A 16,590-nucleotide genomic window follows, 5' to 3' on the forward strand; every position below is an offset into this window, starting at 1 on the left:
CTTTGGTTCCTAGACAGGACTGAAATTGTCATGTGCAGAGCCTATTGCCACAGTCATTTTCCATGGCCTGCAAATGGGTGACAAGATCTGGCAGTTGGCACAGAGGGGAAAGGTTGTGAGCTGTACTTCCTGTACTACAGGGTTAAATTCCCTCTGCCCTCATTTGCTTATTGTGTGATCTTAAACAAGCCACTTAACCACATAATGCTTAGTGGCAACTGGAACATTAGGCTAGGCTCCTCAATGCTCCCCCTGGACTGCAAGCCAAGTAATTACCATTGAACCTATATAATGGTGTCCCAGTCAAGAACCTATTGCCAGATTAACATCATCTCCATGCAAAAAAGGGAAATAATGCATCACACACCCTTCTTGCTTACATACTGCACCACAAGCTTATTGTGTGACCTATTCAGGAGGTGATGAAGCCTCAACTTCGTCTCTGTAGCCTAAGGGATGACAAATAAATCTCCAGACTTGAAAGTAAGTTTATCTTTAAATGCCCTTTCTTGCGAGTTCTGCTTACCATGCATCATGGGGTACCAAAAGTAGAATCCCCAGCTGACCAAGATGGTATACGTTATCAGAAGTCATAAGCTCAAGAGCGCAAAGCTTGGTCGAGTACTATAACTGATGAGAATGCTCCATAAATCTAGACATAAATTAGCAGGGATGTACCACCAGCAGAAATTCTGTGATGGCATAGTGACTCTGCAGCTATTGATAGATCCCAAACCAATGAAGCACACTCATACAAGGATTTATCAAATAGGGCTCTGACATTCATGACAACAGTTATGCCCAAGTAGCTTCAAACCTGTACTTTTTCTTTGCTCAGGATACCTACATCCTGGATAAATTCACTTGCATGAATGCCTGTCAGTGCAGTGTATCCAGCTTTGCTTCTATGAGAATACAGCTTTCCAAAATAGCCCCTGAGGACTTCTTTCATTTTTATGTTGATCTCAATGGCTTGCAACCACTGTCAGTCTCATGAGAGGGTTGCTGTCAGGGAGATTCATGATGAACTCACCAAGTATGGAAATACTGTGAGACCCTTGTCCTGTACATTTTATGCTATAGCAGTGACAGGCCAAAGGCAAAACCCCGTACGGAAAGTGATACAATACCAGAGTGGGTATTGGTCATCCATCAAAAATGATTAGCTGAAGACCACTCAGCTGAAACTGACAAAGTGAAAGGCACTTCAGCAAAACATTGAATGCAGCCTTTGTGTGCCACATTTCACTAGTTGTCAAAAAATGTACGAATGTCCAGCTGTCGTAGAAGACCACAGGCCCAACAGATGCAGTAAGAATTGTGGGAGCTTTCATAACTCAAACCAATTAGATAAAGGCTCCAAATGGGAAGATAAGGTAAAAGCTCTAAATGGGAGGTGGGGAGACAGAGTGGAGAAGAAAATCTCTCAGGCCTAAATGCAGTCTCAGAGTACCATAGCGACTCAAGAGGACGGTGTGAATGAGCAGGCCAGTCAAGTACTCCAGCCTACAAGGTGCAACATTAGAACTGCTATACACAGAGGTAGCTGGGGGATGCCTTTCCTGCTGCTGTCCTGCTTGTCAACCAGTAACAGAAACAAAGGTTATTCCTCTCTAGCTAACAGAAAGCCTGCATAGGGAGAAGGGACTGAGGTCATAAAGATGGCAAAGTTTGCTGAAAAACGGGATTTGCAATGTCTGGCCTCCTGATCCCTTACCTTGTCCCTCCCTTCTGATTCCTACCTGCTACTATATTAGAGATCTTCTTGCCAATCCTTGCAGCAGCTGTCTTCAATCTCAGTCAATCCCTTGCTTGTTAAGAAGCCAGTAAGGGTCACAAGTCCTGTTCTTATGGGAAATGTCTTGAATCTCTGGAGTTTAAGGAATTTCTTGATTTATTGTATTCTAACCAAGCATTACAAGCACTAGTTCTGTTGGTCCTAGCTGCTGATCTGATAATGTCAAAAACTCTGAGGAAATGAGTATTTTCAGCATTGAACACTGGACCATTCTTTAAAGACATGCAAACATCATGACCTAAATTCTATGAGAGGCAAGAAAGAACCTGAGAGCATAGAGCTGTCCATAACATTCTAGGCCAGCTGCAAGTTGAAATGATACACAACAGGAAAAGGCTGAAACACCTTGGAGTGTAAGGCCTAAAAAAGAATTCTGGAAGGAGAAGGTTTTCAAGGAGCAGCTCCCACTTTGTATCTACAGCACAGGGACACTCAAAGTATGAGCACCAATATTCAAGCTTCACATCAGTCCATCTACTGCTTTGTTGGTCTATCAAGTTAACATCCAAATAAGGTAACAGAGTGATAGCGAAGAAAAAAATAATAAAAAAAACAGCAATGTACAAGCAAAATATAAAACTAGTGAATTACGTTGTGGAAACCATGACATTACTTAACAATAAGCAGTACAAACTGGTAGCGCACGTGTACAACCACTCCACAAATGTGAAGGTATTTAAACAATAACAGCTCATCTCTGCACTGTAACAAAACAGGTCCATAACGTTTTGGTACAATATTCCAGGTAATACTGCTCTGGCACAAATTTAGATTAGACCTCAAAATGAATATTATAAATATAATATATTATAACTTGAACTACAGGCCACAATGAAACGTGTGGTGGTCCAGTTAGAAAACAGCTCATATGGCATAGTGATGGAGATGTAGCTCAGTGGTAGAGCACAAGCTTCGCATGTATGTGGTCCTGGGTTCAATCTCCATAGCAGTTTACTTTGGGGTGGAAGATTGGTATAATGGTTAAGGTGTTTACCTTACAGACACAGGGTGCAGCATTTCCATAGCAGTTTACTTTGGGGTGGAAGATTGGTATAATGGTTAAGGTGTTTACCTTACAGACACAGGGTGCAGCTTTTGATTCTCACATGGGGTAACAGGCTACGCTTAAAATGACCCACAAGGACAGTTAACCTAGTACAAATCTATGAGCCTATAAAATTCACCTCAGCATCAAACCAGAAAACATTCTTCCAGGAAGTCCGAAGCTCAAATGCAAGCAGTTTGGAAGTTAATTTCAATTTGGATTTGCCGAGAGCAAAGAGGGAGTATCATCTGACAATGGGTGTAAAAACACTTCCACATGGAAAAGTCTATATCCCTCATGCCAAAGGTCAATAATTCATTCATTCTTTAACTATCTAAGTGACTTAGTCTACCACAGACCCTTTTCTGCCACAGCCGAGGAAACGTACAAGTAAATACAATATACAGCTGTTTACTGGGTGGAAAGTTGGTATAATGGCAAGGTGTTTACCTTACGGTACAGTGTTCAATTCTCCCATGGGGTAAATGGCTAGATGTAAAATAGTCCACAAGGGCAGTTAGCCTAGTACTAATCTATGAACCTACAGTAACCAGTTTCACCAATATGTTTTCAAGTGATGAGGAAGATGAAGTACCATGAAAAAAACCAAAGACCCAAGAAAAACATGCTGAAGAGAGTTCTCTGGCCAGCCAATGTACCTGACCAAAAAGGAATTAATTCAAAATAAATGTCACCCAGGCAATAATCAGGGGTCTGGACTGAAACAAGACCCTGGAAGTATGAAGCAGAAATCCTAACCCACTGAGCCACTATGATGCAAGGCAAGAGGGTCCAGCATCCTAAAGTTAATACACTTAGTAAGAAAGGTACAGGGGTAGGCCTCATGTATCAAGGCATTGTCATGGCAAACTGTTCAATACTCCGTGTACTAAGCTGTCATTTTGAATGGAATCCATTAAGAATCACACAGCTTTCTTTCAGCTGCAAGTTTAGCACATTCTGAATGACTTTCACTAACAGCAGTTATGTTACATTTTTTTCTAGGACCCCACCTTGATGGGACTGCTGCATATCTGCAAGTCAAGCTCCACTTGAGTAACCTGCATGTGCGGCCTCAGCCTGGTCTGTGACATCAATAGGACTTGTTGGCAGGACAGATGTGAGTCCCACAGGCTCCCCCATCTGTGGAATAGACTCCCTCTCCATGTCAAGCAGAGTACCTCTTTACCCCTTTTTAAGTGCAACATAGATAACTGGATGGGAAACAGAAAATACATCCCTGGGATTCTAACCATGTCCCTGCTGGACAGGAGCATTGGGTGCTGACTTGTCTAAACATGGGCTAAACTCTTGGCTAGGGTTATAAGGTTCTCGGAGTAATAGCCTGTTATTAACAGCCTGCATTTCATTGCTGGAACCTGTGTTCTGAGAGACTGCTTGTCAATCTATCTGGAAATATACAGAGCTAAGTATATTTTTCTGGTTTTGGAGTTTGTACTGTTAATTGTTGCTTATAGTTTTTCAGATCTCTGCTGAAAGTGTTTTGTCCCACACACCCTCCCTATTTCTGGCTCGTAGTTTAAATTTGGTGGCTTTTGCAGTTGCCCGCCCCACTGTAGATTCGATCTGGGACACTCCCCCAGTCCAATCTCTTTACCACATTCTACCTAATAAACTTCTTCTGCACTTGCTTTTAGTCCTTTTTAATTTAATTGCATTTTTTAAACCGTTTGGTCTAATATTGCTACATACTCAAATGTGCTAGCTTGCACTGCATGTGAATTGTTTTTACTGCTGTTTTAGCTACTTTTCTTTAAAAAAAAAAAAAAAGAAAGAAAATACTGTAAGCATGTTTCCTACCTTTCCTGTAACTAGTCCAGATACAGATTTGCTGTATCCAGGACTGTATGTAAGCTTCTGAGCCCCCCAAGCCTTTCTGTGTTGGAGGGAAGCCTTCTAGCTTATCAGTGGGAGTGGTAAGCACTAGGTTACCTGTCTACCACATAAGGAGTGGTTCTGGCCCAGAAATTGTAGTTAGTGGCCGTTTGGGAAATCTTTTCCATCTCTCTTAACTTTCTGATTTGAAAGTCTGCATTTGCACAAGTTTCTGTCCTGTAACTAGTCTAGTGCAGATACAGATTCTTAGTTTTAGCACTTAAATTTGCTTATTCGTGTTCAGAACTTGTAAGCACTAAATTAGCTACTAATTACTATAGCACTCAACCTTCCTCATTACCTAGAGGAAAACAGTTTTTGTACTTACTTTTCTCACCTGCTTAGAGAAAATCAGCTCTTGTACACACTTTCCTCACTTATCTGGAGGAAAAAAGTTTTTTATTCAGGCATGTCCAATGGTCAGCTGCCAGTGTTCTCTCCTGTCTATCTGATGAATCTGGGCATCTTGAGGCAATGTAGAAATTGCCTCATGTACACAGACAACCCTCTCCTCCTACCACCCAACACTACAACCTGTGAGAGATGCACTTATCTAGCCAAACTGGAGGTAAAGCCCTCTCCAACCAAGACTGAACTTGACAGTCAAGAGGAGAAGGTAAACATTTGCACCACACCACACTCATCACAGTCTCACTAAATCTACACCACCAAAATCCACACATAGTAACACAAAAACATTCATAGAGGCTCTCAGTAATAATCTAAGCAAAAAAGACCTCCAAAGCATAAACACAAGCAACCTTCATCCCCCAACACAACCCAAATGACACACAGCCTACAGACTCAGTGTGCCACTAAACCACAGCCAATAAGGCTAAACAACGTACCCAACACACTTGTCATAGGTGCCTCTATAGTCAGGCACACTGATGTCCCACTCACCAGGCTAAACAAGGAGATGGTTAATGTCAGCTGCCTGTCGGGTGCCAGGATCTGCCATATAACCCATGCACTCAGGTCATTCCACAAGTACAAATATGACTCTGTCATTGTCCATGTTGGTGTGAATGACCTGAGACATACCTCCCTGGACTACATGAAAAGAGACATGGAAGAGCTCTCCGATCTTGTAGCCCAGGTAGGTATGACCCTAACCCTGCGTAGCATTCTGCCATTGCCCAGAATGATACAGCAGTACAAGGACACAATTATTGACTTCAACAATTGGCTAAGCTTCTGGTGTCATTCTAAGGGGATTGAGTATCTGTCTGCTTGGGATGACATGGTCGACAGACCACGATGCTTTGCCAGAGATGGCCTGCACCTGTCGCCCCTGGGATTCCGAATACTGGCTAAGGCTCTTGCCGCCCCTATAGTGAATTTTTTAGGCAAGGTTCAAATGACAAATTCACCACCATAACAGGAACAGGCAAGCAAAAACTGAGGGTAATGCTACTCAATGCTAGAAGTCTAAATCTCAAAATGCACTCACTCGAGGCACTCCTTAAAATGGAGAACATTGATATCTGTGCAGTGACTGAGACCTGGTTCAAGGCTCCAGAGAGCACCCCTGCACTACCAGGCTATAACTCATACCACACTTTTCGGCCATGTAACCTGGACCGAAACACCAAAGTGGAGGTGTGTCCATATTCATTAAGGATATCCACACCTCCAGGCTAGTTGCTCAGCATAATGCATCCGAGGTTATCCAAGTACAACTAACTCTGGGCAAAACTGCAATCCAAATTGTAGCTTGCTACAGATCCCCCACCATGCCCCAGGATTCCCACTCCTCTTTTCTTGATGTACTGGAAAATATTAGGACTCACCCAAACACCCTAATAATGGGTGAGTTCAACTACCCCACCATTAACTGGGAAAACTACTCGTGTGCCAACTCCTTAGCTCAATGTTTTCTGGAATTCATAAACTCCAATGCCCTGGATCAACTTATCCACACCCCCACCAGGGGGCAACAATATCCTAGACCTAGTCATTACCAACATGAGTGACCGGTGTTGCACACCTGAAGTCAACTCCTTGTTGGTCCGATCCGACCATAAGCTAAATCACCCTTGATATCCACATCCTGTCCCTACCCCCCATTAAGGAAACCATGGTAAAAAGTTTCTCCAAAGCCAACTTCATGCTTCTTAAGACAGAAGTGGTGAACTTCATGACACCCATGCAAATGGACAATACAGTTACAACTGCTGAATCCTACACAAATGCACTCTATAAGCACTTACACGAGTGCATGGATCGTGCTATCCCAAACAGAACCAAGATGCTATCCTCCGAAAATAGGAAGCCAATCTGGTGGTCCCCTGCCATAAACAAACTGTACAACAGAAGGAAGAAACTGTTGCAAAAGAGAGTAAAATCCCATAAGTGGAGGAGCTCCCTGGTCAGCCTCAGTAAGAAACTAAGATCCCTTATAAAATCCTCAAAAGCTAGCTATGAAAACAAAATCACCACTAATTCTAAGGACAACCACAAAGCATTCTATGGCTATGTCACGAACCTCGATGGCAGCACCCAGATCTGCTCTGAGTTGCAGCACAACGGCATGAAAATTACAGAACCAACTGATATTGCCAACATCCTGACAGATAGGATTAGTGCTAACTTTACCCCCCACCCCCTAAAGGGCCCATATCTATACAGGAAGAATGCAGAGTCCCTGTAAACACAACTACATAGGTAATAGCTGCACTCACTGAAGCCAAAAACACAGCATCCGTGGGACTGAACATCCCAGGCTGCATTTTACATGAACTGGCTCCCCACTTAAGCACCATGTTCAATAATAGCCTCGCATCAGGCTTTGTGCCCACTGAATGGTGCACAGCAACAGTTATCCCACTCAACAAAGGGGGAGCCACCACTGATCCCAGGAACTATCACCCTATTAGCCTGATGAGCCTGGTCTGCAAGGCCATGGAACGTATCATCATGGAACTCATAAACCAAGACATTGGTAACCTCCAAACTCTGGATCCCACCCAGTTCGGGTTTGTGAAAAGCAGATCATGCCTCCTGAACCTGATTGACTTCTTTGAGGCAGTCACCAAAGCTGTAGATGAGGGCAAGATGGTTCACACAGCCTATCTTGACCTCGCCAAGGCTCTCAACACTATCCCCCATTCTGGAATTATAGCTAAACTCACTAAACTGGGTATAAATCCCTACGTCACAAGATGGGTTGCCAACTGGCTCACTGACAGAACCCACACTGTTAAAGTTGCAGACTCCAAATCTGACCTCAAACCAGTGACAAGTGGAGTACCACAGGGTTCAGTCTTGGGACATCTCCTGTTTGGTATCTACTTCTCTGAAGTACAGGCTAACACAGAAGGCCTCTGGCTAATGAAGTTTGCAGATGACTGCAAACTAGGAGCCATGGTCAAGTCCCCAAATGATGTGGACATCCTACAGAAGGGCCTCGCTGAGACAGATGCCTGGTGTCAGAGCCATGGCCTCAAGCTCAATGCCAAAAAGTGCAGTGCCATCCCCTTTGGTAAAAACTCTGTACCCATGAACTACCACATAGGCAGCAATCTACTTAACTCCGAATGCGTGATAACAGACCTTGGGACACAGGTGGACAGTAGTCTCTCCTTTGATAGTCACATCGCCACAGTAGTCAAGAAGTCCTTCTACGTGGCACACCTCATCATAAAAGGGTTCTCATCCAGGAAAAAGAGGTCATTGTTCCCCTCTACTTGACACTCATTAGACCCATTATAGAGTACAACGCCCCTTTTGGAATGTACCTCACAAGACATCTGCAGCAGCTGGAAAGACCACAGAAGTACCTCACAAAGAGGATTACTGGCCTCAAACAAATGCCCTACATTGACTGTCTCAAAAAATTCCAGCTTTACTCCATAGAATATCATTTACTCCGAGGTGATCTCTGCCTAACATATAAAGCTATGTCAAACCCAGAGCTGTTGGACATGCTACACCTAAAGAAATCCCAATCCCTCCAAGCTACACACTCTAGGGACCTAAACCTTGTCACCACAATAAACAGGACATTCTGGAGGAATAGATTCCTGTCCCAGAGACTTCCCATACTCTGGAACAGGCTATCCATCTATGTCAAGCAAAGTTCTTCATTAGCACTCCAAGAAAAATCTTGATGAGTGGATGGGAAATAGGAAATACACCCGGGGGATCACTTCTGTGTCTCTGTTTGACAGTGGCACAGGAAAATAACTTTCTTGGGTGGCATAAGCCAGGGAACCTTGTTGGCTAGGCTTACGTAGGCCCTTGGGTTGATAGCCTAGTACCTACCTATGAACCTAGTAACTTCCTATGATACTATAAAACTACAAGTAGGATGAAAACTTGTCAGTAGGTAGAGATGTTCCTTGATCCTGTTTCTGCCCTCATGTGGGAATCAGAGGAACATATATCACCAGAATGTCTATTCTAGATATCTACACCCTGTTGCAATCCAGTAATGTTAAAACTCCACTCTCTCTCAAGTTCAGTGTAGGGCATATGACATTAAACCGTTAAAACCACTCTCACTGACTCACTAGGTTGCACAAATATCTTTCACTCTAGGAAATCAGAGGCTTCAATTTTCCCCAAGAAGCATTTGAATTTAATCTAGCTTAGACAATGTACTTTGTGCATACACATCTGTGTGTATATGCCTGTATGCTAGTCTGTGAATGTGTGTGTGGAAGGGAAGGATATTGCACTCCTATAGTCATATACCTCAAAAGAAATGTTAAATTAGGGTGCTATCTGCCTGTGATGGTGGTAGTTGATACTACATTTCAAACATCCACGACACATGTTTGACCAAAAGGTAGGGGATATCCACTATTTTTCCATTCACATTCCCTTGTCCCCTGTAACCACCACCTAGGGTAATAGCTAAAAATAGTGTAGACTGGATCAGTTCATTTATCTACAAAACATTTGGTCCCTCTAGATTCATATTAGCAGGACAAACTGGAGTAAAGTTTATATTGGTTTACATATGCAAAGATAAGCAAAAAGTTTATCTACATTAAGCAGGTCATCACAATATGTCTGGATGTTAAAGAAATTTGACAATAGAACAAACTTTTCACATTGAAGGTACCAGGACAATTTAATTCTACCAGGCAAGATTTTGCCCTCAACACCTCTGATGACCTCTTTTAAAGTTGTAACGAACTCCATCTACTGAAAACCCCAATCACACTGATTTAGAAGCTATGACGAGTCTCCACAGCCTGCTAAAAGCATCCCAAAAACTGTCCAGTTAAAGGAAAACAAAGCAAAAGCATAACTTCATGCCTCCTAAAGGGCGCAACCCTTTTTCCTCCCTTCCAAATCCTGCCAACGACTCAAATGTCATAAATGAGTGCATTTTCAGCCATACACATGCACTCTTGTCTCTCAGTCACTGGCTTACCATTAAACAAAGATCAAGATTACACAGCCAACAAAGTCATTCAGTAGTATAAATACTGCTTTAGCTTGTAAGCTAAAAAAAAAAAACTGTTTGAAGGGCTGCTTGCTCACCAAATACAACTTGTTTATTGGCATGTTTCTTGAACCATTTGATACTGTGTGCTTGGACCAGCCTTAGATAGGAAATGGAAACCAAGGCACATACTTGAAGCAAAGTCTTATGTTTTGTAGCACATAGTGTGTGCCTTAAGCCACTGAAACTATATGAACTAAGATAATATCAGGTGGATTTACATTTCATTACAGACAGGCAAGGGACATAACACTTTGAATTTCTAGAGACTTGCCAGTGGACTGACTCATGATAAAAATAACCTAAGGGCAGAGCCCTTGTTAAATCTGATTAGCAGAGTTCTTTTACTGCCCCTATCAGTGTTATCATTGTGTGCTAAAAGAATTGTACATTTTCACATTACAATGGTAGCTAATGCAGTTATGCCTTTAAAGAAACAAAGCTATAAAGATATGTTAAGCAGCATAAAGAGGTCTCTTCTTAGTTTAGAAAGTCAGACACTGCCCCCTTTTTAAAAATCTTCAGAGTATTAAATGATGCACTTAGCCATTTACATGCCCCTTATAGTTTGCAATCTAAAAGTTTTATTTTCTTAGAATTTTTCCAGGGTTGCTTGACTGTGATGATAGTGAGGGTCTAAACATATGCACACCAATGTTTCGGGTGAAAGGGGCCACACAGTATTTTCTTTCCACTTTTACAGACCATTCGTCAGGTCCAACAGTAAGCACATAATTTAGTTTTGGATTATTTATTTATTCTTACTTTTTAATATGTATAATTTCTTGATCAAAACCACTAGAACACTGAAATAGTAAAAAAAAAAAAACTTAGTTAAGGCTAACAAAATTCAAAACATTCAATGCAAGTTCAAAATAATCGACTCTTTCCTCATGCATGCGTCGTCCGCTCCTACTTAACTTACGGTTAGTATAAAAACTACTTGCTACAAATGTTGGAGTAAACTGTTTTGTGGATTAAAGTACTATGTAGCTTTTCTCACCACATTGCAGTAAAGAACTTAACACCACAGATTCTAAACTTCCTTTTCTTTATGCACTTTAAATGATTGCCTGAACTCCATACAATATAACTGAAGGTGCTCATAACTCCAGCGAATCCACCTCTTCTGTTATTGTTCCAGTATATTCAGAGAAGTTCCTGGAGACAGAAATGCATTTCCATTCAGATCAAACCAGAACTCAATCATCCAGATAACAAGTCAATGTATCTTTATTACTGCTAGGAATGTCAGGTCATAATGGCATTACTTAGGTCCACTGGTACTAAGGTTATAGACATCCTGCCAAGAGGTGATTTATGCCTAGCCTTTTTTCTAATAACATTTTGTTTTTGCTCCATAAAATAAGAAAACCATACCAGATCAATTAATATTACATTATACAAGGAAAAAGGTGAAAATGTAAGTTAAGTATTAAGTTAAGAATTGAGTTTTGCAATGTTTTCTCTCCAATACAGTGATAAAAAATGAGCCATTAATCTTAATGCATTTGTCCCAGCAATTGATAACTGAAATAAGAGAGACAAGGGCCTCTACCCAGCCGTTCTGCAGTTTTTGCATTCTGAGTACTGCTGCTATGTTTTCTCACTTTGTCTTCTGCAACCATTTACTTTGATAATGAAATTGCTGCAGAAAGTTTGGGTGAACTGTCATTCTACAACAGTGATGATGAACCTATGACACACATGTTAAAGGTGACATGCCATGATGTTTTGGGTGACACACCAGCGTTCACCAACACCTGAGTTACCAAAGAAATTGAATGAACAAAAATGCAAGAAGTATGTGACTCTGTACTTATCTATTACAAAGACATGCATCTGGAGTGTTTCTCCCCGGGCCTCCGCTGAAAATTGTCTTTGTTCCAAGTTGGACTTTTCCCGGTTAATAAATATTAAATAAATAAATATAAAAACTCAGGGAAAAAGTCATTAATTGATGTTAATGAAATCAAATACAATGCGTTCCATATTTTTTTCAGTTCAATTCAAAATTACTATTAAAATTAGGGTAATTTTTTGGTGAACTGTTTAAGCCCAATTATCAGTGTGCATATCATTCTCTCTATTGTAATTCACCGATTTTTCTTTTACTTTCATAATGTATAGCAGCACATGATTGGACTGTATTTTTTTAAATAAATGAATATGTAAAGAATTGTTTATTTTTTGTTGGGGGGGGGGTGACACGCCAGCAGAGTCAAGATAGGCATTTTTTAAATTTTTGACACACACAGCCCAAAAGGTTCTACAACATGCCTACCCCTGCAGGTCTAAGATGCTAAATTCATCAATTATAAATTCTTGGGCTGGTTTAACAAATATTAATACTCAGTTTTTAAACCAATGCATGCATTTTGAGCATCTCATAAAATGCAGTACATATAGCACCCGCGACCTTTGCTTCCATAAACATATTTTAACATGTATATTAAATATTTCTATGTTATATTTACACTATCTGTATGTTTACAAAAACAAATAAATCATGCAGATCCATTGCTTATATTTTATTTTAGAACATATAAGATCTGAAAGCATTCTATAACTTCCAGCAGAACCACTGGTGCAGTGAAAACTGAACTCATTTTACAACGACAATGGCTCAAAATGCTGCCTTATTTCTAGACACTAATGAGGACACACAGGAAAGATGTGTTTGGAGGGCATTTATTTTTGTCATGACCATACAACCAACAAAAAGCATTACAGTGCCTTGCAGAAGGAACACAGGCAAAAAGTATGGTCCACCTAACATGTCAAGGGTCTTTAGTGGTATTACAGAACTGTAACCTGTCAGAAAAGTAGTCATTCCCACTCATACTAATCTTAGCAGTGAAGCCAGTGGGAAATGACCAAGAGAGGAAAAGTTCCTCTCATGAGGAACCAAGATGAAAGGGCATGTAAATTGGTTTGAAATTATTAGAAAATAGAGGCAAAACATGCAAAAGGAAAAAGTCCACATTTCTGCAAGCCCAGCAATAATGAAAAGGAAATAAAAGGAGCAGAAAGGAGAACATGAATTATAAACCAGTTGTCTCAAGGCTCATGTGAAAAAGCTATACCTGCATTTCCAACCATTGAAAAACAAACCAAGCTCTCACTCTTAACTTCATTTACTTGTGGATACGACTTGAGCTAAGTCATGGGTCAACTGATGTTAAATGACCGTAGCACCACCAGCATGGACTGCCTGTTACCTGTTCAAAATCTGCTGCATCAGCGTACGTTTATCATTCTTTTCAACTGGGCTGTACTCAAGTCACCAGAAATACTGAATGGTGACGGCCTAACACAGGAAAGGTCAGTTTCTTTTTTCTTTAATAGTTATATTTACTGAGTGGGTAGCTCCTGTTGGATAAAGTCTCCTATTATGGAGACCCCAGAAGACAAATTTCATAAAATTCAGATTAGCACAGTATTACATCTGTGTACACTACCTGTACAAACTGCATAAAAAATACTTAGAGAAACATACATAGCCTCATGTCAAAGCAACAGCATATGTTTGTACAATTTCAAATCAAACATCTAACATTTTAGGTTTGAGTAAAAAGGGATAAGATTTTGTTGCTTCATTTCTGAAGCTATCGCCTTTATTTTTTGTCCACTCTTGCATACAAACATGAATTCTGATAGCAATTTTCAGGTAAATAAATGAATGAATGGAAACAATTTCATATTTCCAAGAGTTTAGTAGACACAAAAAGTATATGCAAATACTGACTTATCTGTTAATCTTCCAAGGAACACATGTGCAATAGAGATCTCCATAAAGACACAGTAGAAGTCAAAAATACTCAAAATCCCACTATGCTGCTGGATATTTGCATGACTTACTTATTTGGTTATTCATCATTTATTTACTTACACTTTGTTGATGAGGTTAGCCCAACTAGGCCAGCAGGGTAGATCTGAAGTGGCATTCCTACTTACAGGGAGAATTTGATTGCGGTACCAGACAAATTCCTCTATCCTTTTGAATAAGTGTTGTTGAGACCTTTTACATCCACTTGAGCTACCTAGAACTCTGGGAGATGGTCTTGGTTAAACATCTCATTTAAAGGACTGCAGCATCATACTTACATTAAGCTGAACTACCAGCATTGGAAAACCAATGCATGTACCTGGTGTAGGAATAGAACCCATCATTTTCTAATCTTCCTGCATCAGATGTGAGTGGGCTGCCTGGTGAGCCACTAACGTCTGAAATCCTCATTTTACATTGGTATTTTACCTACAGTGTTTGCAATATCTGTGAGCACTTCAGTTCAATCTAGGTGCATTTTTGCAAAGAAGTTTACTTTTGCAGGATATAGTTATTACAAAGCACCTTATATGGTTGGGTGGACATATTGATATACCTAGCAGGTGTTGCACTAGTGTAGGCATCCTTTCCTCCCAGAGTTGCAGCGATCTCAAAGGTTTTAATACCCACAAGATTATGGTGGTTTTGTCCCACAAGAATTACTTTATCTGTCTTTACTTTTAATGTTTATTACTGAGTACTTGATTTTGCAAAGCTGGTGAAAGAATTCTGTTTACTATGATGCCATTGCATCTTAGAATGCGTTTTCATTTAGGCTGTTTTCATTATAGGATCATAGGGGGTTACTAGGCTATTGACCTTGAGGCCCTTATAAGCCTAGCCAAGAGTTTAGCCCATGTTTGGACAAGTCACCACTCAATGCCCCTGTCCAGCAGGGACATGGGTGGAATCCCAGGGGTCTATTTTCTGTTTCCCATCCAGTTATCCAGATTGGGCTTAAAAAGAGGTAAAGAGGTACTCTTCTTGACATGCAGAGGGAGTCTATTCCACAGATGGGGGAGACTCTGGGACACAAATCTATCCCACCAAGTCCTGTTGATGTCACAGATCAGGTAGAAGCCTCGCATGGGGGTAACTCAAGTGGAGTTTGACTTGCGCTTATGCAACCATTCCATCAAGGCAGGGTCTGTGATCACCTAGTATGCCAGACACAGGTCACCTTTAAGGAGTCTGTATGAAACTGATTAGATGGATAGGGCTTTTAGCCTATCTGTGTATGGTAGATGTTTGAGGCCCTGGATTCTCTTGGTGAGGAACCTTTGTGGTCTCTCCAGCTGCTGCATGTGCTTTGCGAGGTACATGCCAGAAAGGGTCATTGTACTCAATAATGGGCCTTATAAGGGAAGAATGCAGGGATGTTTTGACCTCCTTGTCCCTGGATGAGATACCCTTACTTACGAGGTGGGCCATGTAGAAGGCTTTCCATACAACGGAAGCAACATGGTGGTCAAAAGTCAGGTTGCTATCAACCTGGGTGCCTAAATCCCTCACAATTGATTGTCTGCTTAGGACAGTGTTATTAATGTGATAATCTGTGGGGACATCACTATCCCCAAAGGGGATGATGATGCATTTTTTGATTTTCAGCTTGAGGCCATGTTTCTGGCACCAGTCATTTGTCTGAGTGAGACCCTCTTGGAGGATGTCCACATCACTAGGGGAATTGATGATAGCACCCAGCTTGCAGTCATCTGCGGACCTGGTCAGCCACAGTCCATTAGTTTTGGCCTGTACCTCAGAAAAGTATATCCCAAATAACAGAGTCTCCAAGACCAAACCCTTGGGTACACTGCTGGTTACGGGTCTACTGCTTGAGGTGACTTCCCCTATTTTGACTAGGTGGGTTCTATCAATGAGTCAGTTTGCTACCCATCTGTAACATATGGATTGATGCCTAGTTGAGAGAGTTTATCTATTATGCCTGAGTGGGGAAGAGTGTCGAAAGCTTTGGCCAGGTCAAGGTAGGCGGTGTGCACCATCTTCCCCTCATCCATGGCTTCGGTGACTGTCTCAAAGAATTCAACCAAATTTAAGAGACATGACTTCCCCTTGATGAAGCCAGACTGTGTGGGATTGAGTGTTTGGAGGTTGCCAGTGTCCTTAAACCTCTAATGTCCTTGTTAATGAGGTGCATGATAATCCGTTCCATGGCCTTGCAGATCAGGCTAGTTAGGCTGATGGGTCTATAATTTCCTGGATCGGTGAATGCTCCATCTTTGTGCAAAGGGATGACAGTGGCTGTCCTCCACTCAGCTGGGATGAAGCTGGTACTCAGGCTTTGGTTGAATAGGGTGCCTAATGGTGCAGCAAGTTCCTGCCTGATTTCATGGAGGATGCAGCCTGGGATGTTATTGGGTCCCATGGAAGCTGTATTTTCTGCCTTTGAGAGAGCAGAGATGACCTGTTCTCTAGATATAAGGTGAAGGGGGACAGGTACTGAGGATGTCCTATTTTACCTACATGTACTTTCTACAAATGGTCTGCATTATGAGCAAACTTCAGTGCTTCAGGTGCTTGGAATATTTGGCAGTAAACTTTCACAG

General features: G+C 41.4%; 1 protein-coding gene across 4 annotated transcripts in view; it reads right to left on the minus strand.

Annotated features, from left to right (window-relative positions):
* SEMA5B (semaphorin 5B) overlaps window positions 1-16,590 on the minus strand; it is a 3,270,261-nt gene that overhangs the window by 1,676,008 nt on the left and 1,577,663 nt on the right. The window lies entirely within an intron of this gene.

The sequence above is a fragment of the Protopterus annectens genome, chromosome 2.part1 (assembly GCF_019279795.1).
Source record: "Protopterus annectens isolate FY-2018-M chromosome 2.part1, PAN1.0, whole genome shotgun sequence".
Classification (NCBI taxonomy): domain Eukaryota; kingdom Metazoa; phylum Chordata; order Ceratodontiformes; family Protopteridae; genus Protopterus; species Protopterus annectens.